The sequence below is a fragment of the Perissodus microlepis genome, chromosome 23 (assembly GCF_051167445.1).
Source record: "Perissodus microlepis isolate ML-2025 ecotype Zambia chromosome 23, ASM5116744v1, whole genome shotgun sequence".
NCBI lineage: Eukaryota > Metazoa > Chordata > Actinopteri > Cichliformes > Cichlidae > Perissodus > Perissodus microlepis.
This window is the reverse complement of record NC_140482.1, coordinates 6,291,980-6,302,245: the sequence shown is the minus strand read 5'-3', so window position 1 is coordinate 6,302,245 and position 10,266 is coordinate 6,291,980. Positions and strand designations below refer to the sequence as shown.

Sequence of the window (10,266 nt, the reverse complement as noted above, 5' to 3'; positions counted from 1 at the left end):
CTTATTTTCTTCAATCAGTGATGAATAGTAAGATGTTCTGGCTTTGCGGAGGGCTTTCTTATAAAGCAGCAAACTATTTCTCCAGGCTAAATGATGATCCTCTAAATTTGTGACACGCCATTTCCTCTCCAGATTACGAGTCATCTGCTTTAGGGTACGTGTTTGAGAATTATACCACGGAGTCAGGTACTTCTGATTAGAGACCTTAGTTTTCACTGGAGCTACAGTATCCAGAGTCGTACGTAGTGAGGAGGTGAAATTATTAACAAGATAATCGACCTCTGTTGGGGTAGCGTTCAGATAGCTGCTCTGCTCTGTGTTGGTACAGGGCATTGAAGATGATAACAGTGGGTGGATTATATTCTTAAACTTAGTTACAGCGCTTTCAGAAAGACATCTACTTTGATAAAATCTACTCTCCACCGCTGTGTAATCAATTATTGTAAATGTAAATGTTATCAGGAAATGATCAGACAGGAGAGGGTTTTCAGGAAACACTGTTAAATGTTCAGTTTCTATGCCATATGTTAAAACAAGATCTAGAGTGTGATTAATTTATGCTGGTATGGTTTGTTTTGTTTTAATAGCCAAATATCTCCACTTTGGTCTCATATTTCCAGTGCTTTCTCCTCACAACCCTTCCAAAAACCCTCTTTTTTTTTATGATGTATGCTTCGAACAGTCAAGCAAATATACACTAAAACAAATTATCCTAAAGTTGATTTTCAGCTTTTTCCTTACACAGAGGTTTCTTCAGCTTCAGCTGATGATATGTATTGTGGATAGTGAGATATTCAAAATCATTACAGTTTTACATTGACAAACATTCTGAAACAGTTTCAGAATTTGAAAAATGTTTTGTATAATGAACATCTGCCCATTTTTACTTGTGAGAAACTGCCTCTCTAAGAAGCTCTTTTTACACCTCATGTTGCTTCTCTTCTGTACCACTTACTATTCCAGCTTTTTGTTGCCTCATTCCAACTTTTTACAGATGTTGTGCTGCCACCAAATGCAAAATATTTCTCATTTCAAACATTTGATGTTGTCTGTGTTCCATTGTGAATAAAATACGGACTCGTGGGGTTTCCAAATAGGTGCATTTTCTTTTTATCCACATTTCACACAGCCTGATAGCTTTTTGGAACTGGGGTTCCAGATTTACTCGAGTACTTTAAAGTACTTGCACCTTATTATTTTCTACTTAAAACGCTGCATTTTGCACTTCGCAGAATTAAAAAAAAAAAAAAAAAAGTTTAAGTACATGTTAAGTACCAGCAGATTTTAAACGCATATTAATGTTTAAAGGGAGGAAAATAGGACTTGCTAATAATACACGTTCACCGCAAGATGGCGCCGGTGCACACCTCACCGCCCATCGATGATCGCGCCGCACACAGGCCCACACAAGCGCAATAATTTTAGTAAAGCGAGCCTCAACACTTTTGGTACAGTTTCCTGTTTAGCCTAAAATTATCATAATTATTGTTTTTATTAATTGTATGATTTTATTTTACGTTAAGAGAGGTTAAAATCTTCAAACGCGGCTGGTTTTCAGTTTGAAATGTATGCTATGTTGAGGGTCTTGAGGTAAGTTAGTTGCTAATAAACCGTAGGGTTTGTTGTTATATCTTATACCAGACAAACATAAGACAGAAGAAAAGTACACAAGTGTTGGTATAAGAAATTCTGCTTGCCTTTCTTCCCCTTGAACAGGCGGTTGGTTGGTTTGCTTTTATTGTGAAAGAGCGGCAGAGCGGAAGGCGCGTCGTCGCTCTCTTCAGCCTGACGCAGTTTGGCTGGGTCACGCTGCAGTCCGGCCGGATGTTTTGCGTCGCCAATATGTGATGAAGATGGGCGCGTTTTAACGCCAAGCTTGTCGTGCGGCTCCAGTGGCGGCTCTGACCAGGTGAGAACCCGCCAACAGCGTCCTCAGGGCGGACTCGTTAGCCGGAGAAGCCGCAGGTTGGTGTGGGTGAGAGCTGCAGGGAGGTCGTGACGGTGTTGGTTTGCGGTGACCGTGCACGCCCAATGCGCGCTCCCAAACATCCATAATATAGTTTGTTGACTGTATCCTCTTCAACAGGCAGACAACGGGATGGGTGCTGCTGTGGGGTTTCGCGCCTTTTAGGCTGAAAATGGAGCTGATGCGTGTTTTTGAAATGAGCATTAAGGCAGTTTTGGGGTGAAGAAGGCCTGAGTGAAGCACAAGTCTGCTCTCTGGGGAATTCAGGAGGGAGAAGAGGCGATCTTGTCTCTCCCTCCCACCTGTCTCCGCAAACTGACAGCTGTGCTGAACACTGGTTATAGTGGTTCAGCGAAGGGGTCGGACCAGTAGCAGTCCAGGCTTTGAGCTTTTGGATGGGGATGGGGAAGGGTGGGGGGCGTGGTGTAGGCACGAGCCCAACAGCTGTCTGTCCACACCCCGTGGGGCTTTTATTTAGTGACCCCACTTTGCTTTCTTCTGACCATCACCCCTGTTTCCAAACTCAAAGTGTGTCCCTGTCACGTTTAAAGGCTATTCTGTATCAAATAACATCCTCTTGCATGCGTGCTACACATGTCACAGTTTAAGAGGAAAGGTAATTAGCTGCTTTTTGGAAAATACTGCAGCTTCAGCAGTGATGTGTGGCCCTCTGACTCCACAAAGACTTCCTCTGTTCACTTTTCTGTGGTATTCATTTGAATCACACACACACACACACACACACACACACACACAGAGGTGATGACTTTTGCCATGATATCCTGAACTTACTCTGTACTGCTGGTGGTGCTGGCAGTGCTGAGTGGATGTGCAGAGGTCAGAAAGAGGTCACAAGGAGCAAAAGGTCTCCTTCTGTTGCCTGAACCTCGGTTGGATAGGAAAAGTGGACCACAGTGATGCACTGCACCTTCTTTCTCCCCATTTGTCATTTTTCCAAACAGAATAGAAGATTAATCGCTAACTTTTTATTGTTTTTAAGTGACAGTGAATTGAACATTGCTGGATTTCTGCTTGTTTTGAGAACTTTGTTTATTGCACCTCAGTCAAATGTGTGATGTGTCTCATCAAATTTGACATGCAAAGCCAGAGGCATTTTACTTTTTCATGACTAAAGTGGTTATTAAAATAGTCCCTGACTCGTCGCCCGATAGTTTGCAAGTCTTATCGATAAGGAAGTAAGACTAGAGCAGGTTGGACCAAACCCGGCAAGAATTAATTTCAGGCACAGGAAGAAGCCTCCCGCTGCAGCTCAGCTCTGTTGTGCTGGGTTCTCAGCGTTCGTCCTGCTGCTGCTGCAGTTGTTGGGAGCAGCGCACACCTGTTTGTAAGGACAGATGGCCCCCACAGAGAGCTCCTCCTGTCTCTGTTAGAGCATTTGGGAGCTGTGCAGTCGGTCAGCTGTTGTATGCATCTCTCCTCAGCACCCTCGTCTGACTCTGAGAGTTGACTAGGAGCATATTCTTATTTGTTTTCTTGTTGAGCCCACTAAAGCTGGGGGAACACTTCTTTTAGTTGGCAAATTGGCTGAGCACACACACCGACACCACACCGCTTTCTGTTGCCTCTAAATACATGCTGCTACTTGTTGCTGCCAAGATAAATGCAGCTGGATATTTCAGCCTTATCTCTCTAAATAAATTTTTCCGTTGGCAGATGCGTTGTCCTCTGGATCGTACTCAGTTTCCACGGGTGTGGCTGCTGCAGCTTGGCTGCTCATTAGCCAGAGTGCTGTGTTGCCCCCTACGAAGAATCCAAAGTGAACATTGCAAATAATTCAATTAAACCTACAATGATTACGTATTAATTTTATACCAGCGTACCAATTATAGCCAATTATACAACTACTTTGATTGTAAAGTGCAGTTGATTTTGTTATTTTTGATGCAAAAGTGTGAAATATTTGCTGTTTTGGAGCACAGATCTTGAATAAAACCAGGCAGGCTTTATGTAAGTTCCCATTAAGTTAGCAAAACAATTCTTAACCACTACGACCTATAAAGGTGTCCTGTCAGGAGGCAACATGTGAGTAGCACATCCTTTAAGTCCTGGAAGTTGTTTTTGCAGCACACCCAAGCGACGGATTTCTCATGAATGCTAGAATTCCTGCTTTCACATAAACGATCCAGGTGCACTGTTCTGACTCTTCCTATCTTATTCAAAAACCAGTGCTGCAGTAGCTTTTCAGATGGCAGGGATCACCCACGTCCCTCAGGTTTCCTGGGTCAGTCTTTCCTTGCATATTGGGAACACCCCACTACACCTGCTGCTAAACTGAATTTGGATAATGAATGTTCACCTGCTCCCTAATTTATCCCCCCAAGTGCTGTTTTAACAACATATTTTTTATTTTTATTTTTTTTAAACATTGGCCCTCTTCTTAATCACTAATGTGAGTCATTAGTGTCACGTAAATTTTGTGCTGCAGAATATCAGTATTTTTTTCTTTCAGTCACATAAATCACAACCGTATTTTCATTTCATATTTAACATTTGTCTCGTGCAGTAATTTATTTAATCATTTATGCTCGGTCTTGGCCGTTGTAAGTTGTTTTAAGAAAAATACTTAAAAGTTTCTATGAAACCCAAACCACTGGCTGTCTCTATTAGGTTGACATGACTAGTGGACATGCCCCGGCCTTGTCACCTCCCACGGTATTACATATCGACAGTGTTATTTATTTATTTTGCTGTCAGTACTCTGTGTTGGTGACCAGAGGGGACAAAAAAAATTATCAATAGTGACACTGAGACGTTTGATTTTTTTTCCCCCTGCCTTGCGTTGGTGCCATGCAGCACTCATGTTACAGCAGTACCTGATTATGTGCAGTTAGACAATGTCAGAGTCCCTGAGGAGCAACAAAAACATGCAGTTGCTATAGAGTCTGCAGAAAATGGAGACAAAAGCTTCGGATTTGGAGGTGAAGGAGCAACTGTGTGTGTCCACCTTACTTTTATTTCATCATTTTAATACACAGGGATCTGCTGTGGGATTTGAGTTGCGCTACTTGGTTCGGATGAAGAGTCATTTGTTTCAATTTTTTAAAAAAAAAGTGTCCTAGATAAACAGCTCACATATTAAGCTGCACCATGTTCATCTTTGGCATATTTGGCATATTAATTTACACTGTTGTTATAAGCATCTGCTACTTTCACTGTGTGTCACTTTGGTCAGCTGGGTATCCATATTCAAGTAGTCTGCATGGTACTAGACTACAGTGTATTGTTCTCTGCTCTTCATTCTGCCTGTTTGATAGAGGTGGGACTCATCAGACACTGATACAATATTATTGGGATTTTTTGCGATATTGATAAGCTTTATTGCGATTTATCACTTTTTCTCACAAAGTTAAACTTTGTCAATATTTCCTTTTTTTAAAAATTTAAAACAATTAAAGGTAGCCATTGATTTGGTTTAAAAAAAAATATTTAATTCGTTAATTTAAGATTTGTAGATACATGGAGGTTTCTGTCTTATTTACTACTACTAGTGTGTATTAAGTAGCAGCTTTTTCAAGTTAAGTGTATCCAGCGTTGGATGGTTTTTCGGTTGAGATGAGTTTGTTTGGCTAACGTTATTTCGGGATGGGCGTGTATGAGATAAGCTTTTTTTGTTGTTCAGTATTTAAATGTATGGTCTTTACCTTACAATATAAAGTGGCTTGAAGCAACTGTTGATTGAATTGTTGAATTTGATGCTATATAACTGAAATTGAAATACATTTATACCAGTGTACAAGAAAACGTAGGCAAGTTCTTGTGTCATTTTGGGTATTGTAGTATGTTGCTTTTCTTTAACAAATGGGATCCTCTACACGTGCTACATAATCATATAAAAGACAAAAAGGCAAAGATTTGTGCTTCTGAGTCATCGGCCTTAAGTGTGCCACAACAATGCTGAGCAGGTCCCCTCCTCATACTCACTGGGACATAAAACTTTTTGATGTCTCTCGCCCCCCACACACTTGTCTTTTTTTCTCTTTCAGCACAGCCACACTCTTCTCTTTCCTCTTGCACTCTCTTAAAGGCCACAGCAGTCTTTCAGCCAGCCTTCAGCTTTTCTTTCAGTTGAAACCCCTCCTGTCACCACCACCGCCACCCTCCCCACAGCTCGAGACAAAGAGAGGAGAGTGACTGTGGCGCTCTGTAGCCAGGTGTTCTCCATTGCTGCCCGGGGCCGTAATAGCACCAGGCCTCACACTGCAGCTGCCCTCCCCAGCCTCCCATTGTGTAGCTCCATTGTTCAGCCTCCCACCCCTCGTTGATTCATCGGCCACACAGGGGAAGCCCTTTCAGGCCGTGGAGTGTGTGAGTTAGCATGCGTGTGTGTGTGTGCCGGTGCACGTTGAGTACGCGTGCCTTGGGGAAACTGGGTGTTGCAGACATCTGCCCACAGCCACTCCCCTCCTCCCCCGCCTCTTGCCTCTGCACCTCATTGTAGGGCTGCTGCTCCTCCGATTGGTTAGAAGCAGCCACTCTAAACGAGGGAATGGCTGACATTGTTGGGTCCATCTGTTCTGCCACTCATTGTCCAACTTGCCTGCTTCTGCAGAGGGGGAAAAAGACACACACACAGCTCTGGAAGACAGTCGGACAGTGAGGACAGAGGCGTGAGGCTGGAGCTGGATGCTCTAGAAGAAAAAAAAAATCGATCTTGGATGTTGTTGCTGTGGGAACTTTGGGATTGGTTCTTTCTCAGTTTCACCTGCAGCGTTTTTTAATCGGCTTTTCAAGGATTTAAAGATGTTGAAATGAGCTAATCACATTTCCTCTCTTCATTGTTTGTTGCACTTTATTGGTCTGGTGAGTGTGATGGAGTTCCCTCCTCTCTATTATAACCTGACTTTTATACTGAAATTTATCTTCTGCTTGCTATAAAATAGAAATATTGACTTTTGCATGACAGGTTGCTCCTCTCGAGCCTCACTAGGCTTCCGCTGCGCTGCAGGATCATCAAAAAAACTGATGCTGGCATACAGGGAGTAACCTAGACTCCTTTAAGTTTTCAGAAAGGTTCGAGTCATTTATAATTCACAAGGGCAAATTCAGATTAAAGAGGAAAAGATGGAGCCCACTTTCTTTGTTTCTTGTGAAATATCGCTGAAAATGGATGCAACTTGCAGAACCCATTAGTGACTTTTAACCACAAGAGTATTTTTAAAAAGATTCTTGGTGTGCAGGATAAGAATTTATAGTGCTGTAGCACCTGCCTAAACTTTGCTCACGTCTGCCGTCACTGCAGTTGTTCAGATTTGTGTGATATGTGTTGATATGAAACTTGATGCAGGAGGGATGGGCTTTCTGTGATGCTGGTTAAAAATACATATTAGTGTCACATTAGTGGACAAAAAAAAAAAAAGTTTTCAAAAAGTTTTCTTGAAGGTGCTGCCCTTAGAGAGAGAAAGTGTGTGTGTTTTGTGCAATGGGTGGGGGATACCCATTGCAGATACCGCGCTCAGCAGACATCTGTTGCCTTGTTGCTGGTGGGTAAAGTCTAGTGCGCCACCTAGATGCACTAATGCATGCACACACTTTTTACAGTAACTTTTGCACTGTGCTGGAGACACAGGGGTCTACCCCCCCACCCCCGTAGTCCTGTGCCCCCTCCCAGACCGCCTTTCAAAATGGAACCCCCCCAATCCGCTGCACGCACTTGCACAAAGTGCTGCAAGGACTGTGTTACATATTCATTAGTGGTTCCATCAAAGCCAGCAGTGGTGTGTGTGTGTGTGTGTGTGTGTGTGTGTGTGTGTGTGTGTGTGTGTGTGTGTGTGTGTGAGTAAGCTGATGTTTGAAAGATGCACCCGCTCACCCTGGAGGTTTGGAGATGCCGCGATGTCTTTGGGCCGTTAAAGCTGGACCCGATTTCACATGCATTCGTCTGCAGAGCTCTGCCACACAAGAAGACTTTTAAAACCCTAGCTATGAAAAGACTTACAGGCTTTCATCGTGACTGTTCAGGTTTTTGATGTTAAGCAGCTCAAACTACGGGATTATGATTAGATTTATCCAGATTGTGAAAAAGATCAAATGAGGGTAAAGAGGTTGTGAAAGCAAAGAAACTTAACAGAACTAAAAGATCCAGAGTCTGCCACATTTTTACAGTCACCCCCAGTGTTTTATGTAAATATGTTCTTACTTTAAGTTATCTCAGCTGTTAATATCTTTGGGCCTTGGACTGATTTTTCATACAAAATGTTTTAAATATGTAATCTTGGACTGTGACAAAGCAGTTTTTTCAGACCTTATTCGCCATGGTTTTCTTTCAACCTGTAGGCAAATTGCTCAATTGATTAATCATAGATATAATCACAGTAACTACTAATAAAGATTATTAGCAGATCCAAACCAACATGTCAGTCAATTGATATTAACAGGCAGTCTTGACTGGCCTCAGATGTATCAGCATTCAATTACATGTTCTACTTAATTTTATTTATATGGTGTCAAACCTCAACAACAGTTGCCTTAAGGCGCTACAGTAATAAAGAGAAAACGCCAGCAGTCAAATGACTGCCTATGAGCAAGCACTCGGCGACAGTGGGAAGGAAGAACTCCCTTTTAACAGGAAGAAACCTCCATCAAAACCAGGCTCAAGTAGGAAGACAAGAAAGTGTTATCCAATATGCACTGATATATATTTTTTTTTCCCTGAAATATAATTTTGAAATAGTTCAGAAATTCTGTCATCACATAGTTTGTCCAACAGAGCGGCGCTGTCTCTACCTCAGATCTGTCTGCAGCGCATGTAGCAGAATATCATGACCACTGAGTAAATCTCCTGAGTTACTGGCTTTTCTGCAAAATTAATATCCAATAATGCCATCATTTTTCCTGTTTACGTGTAATTACTGCATCTATGTATATTAAAAAATATAAGCAGATAGATCTGTATTGACCTGATATCGGTCAGCAAACCCATCACAAGCTAGTGTACTGGTAGTGTGCCGGTCCCAAGCCCGGATAGGTGCAAGGGCATCCGGTGTAAAATCAAACACGTGGATCCAACCATTTGGTGTGATGACAGCTTGGTAAATAAGGGAGCAGCTGAAACTACCGGGTGGAGCTTTATTTATTAGCTGTCACCAGTGTTGGTCAAGTTACTTGAAAAAAGTAATCAGTAACTAATTACTGATTACGTCCCCCAAAAAGTAATCCCGTTACTTTACTGATTACTTATTTCCAAAAGTAATTAATTACTTAGTTACTGTTTAAAAACACGATTTACAACCTGAATAGGTGATAAAGCAATAGATCTTTCAGCCCAATTCTACTTTTTCTGCATAATCCATCATACAAAATGTAATCAAATGGAAAAGTCTCTTTTTTTTTTTAACTTGTTTTATCAGTTTTAATCTTTTAACTTTATGCATCAAGTAAAAATTAAATTATATGCACCATTCTCTGACTTGAAGAAATTAGTTTAACATTTAAACCTATTTTCTGCACATTCCAGCACATAAAATAAAATAAAATATTTTTTGTGTTTACACTCAGTCTTTCAAATAGATGCAAGTAAAACACAGCAGAAAATAAATAAAGTCAAAGACTAGCGGTCCTTTTGCTCTATTTTCACCTGTAAAGCAGAAGTGGGGTAGGCGGAGGTTTGCCCTGGTGCAGGTGTGCCGCAGCGGTCAGTGGAAGAATCCGCGAGTTTCTCTGTGAATTTCCCATTACGTCGTAGTGCACTCGGTGCTTGTTTAGGGTTTTTTTTTTTCGCTGTAAAAAGAAGTTTTCTTCCCACACACAACGGACACTAATGTTTTTGTCACTTTTTATGGAATCAAACTCAAAGTAAGGTCAGTACTTCCACGCTTTAAACGCTGCACGCTCATACTCTCTCTGTACTCGATATATTATCCATTGTTGATGTGCACACAGCTGTTGTCACGAATGTCGCACTTGCTTACGTCACTGTCATGAGACATTCTTGCAAAAAAATCATGGTTTTAGTAACACAGTAACGCAGCGTTCCTACAGGAAAGTAACGGTAATCTAATTGCTGTTTTTGCGATAGGAATCCCTTACTTTACTCGTTACTTTAAAAAAGTAATCAGATTACAGTAGGGCTGCCACAAACGATTATTTTGATAGTCGACTAGTCACCGATTATTTTTGCGATTAGTCGACTAATCAGATCATGCATCCATTGGACGTAAAACGTACAGCTTATTGCACCAGCATGCATCTGCTCTTATATAACTATCATTAGCTTACAGCTTTAAGTGTTTAAGGTATGTGCTAACTAAAGACAAGATGATAGCTTATTAAATTTTAATGAA

General features: G+C 41.5%; 1 protein-coding gene across 3 annotated transcripts in view; it reads left to right on the top strand.

Moving 5' to 3' along the window:
- Window positions 1-1,772: 1,772 nt before the first annotated feature.
- Window positions 1,773-10,266, top strand: part of LOC146360873 (putative ribonuclease ZC3H12C) — a 22,279-nt gene continuing 13,785 nt past the window's right edge. The window contains exon 1 of one of the 3 annotated variants that reach the window (XM_084920800.1): window positions 1,773-1,909. The gene's annotated coding sequence lies outside the window, so the exon portion shown is untranslated. Of the gene's footprint in view, window positions 1,966-6,462; window positions 6,788-10,266 lie in introns of those variants that run through there. The other 2 variants (XM_084920801.1, XM_084920802.1) reach the window with 2 other exon arrangements.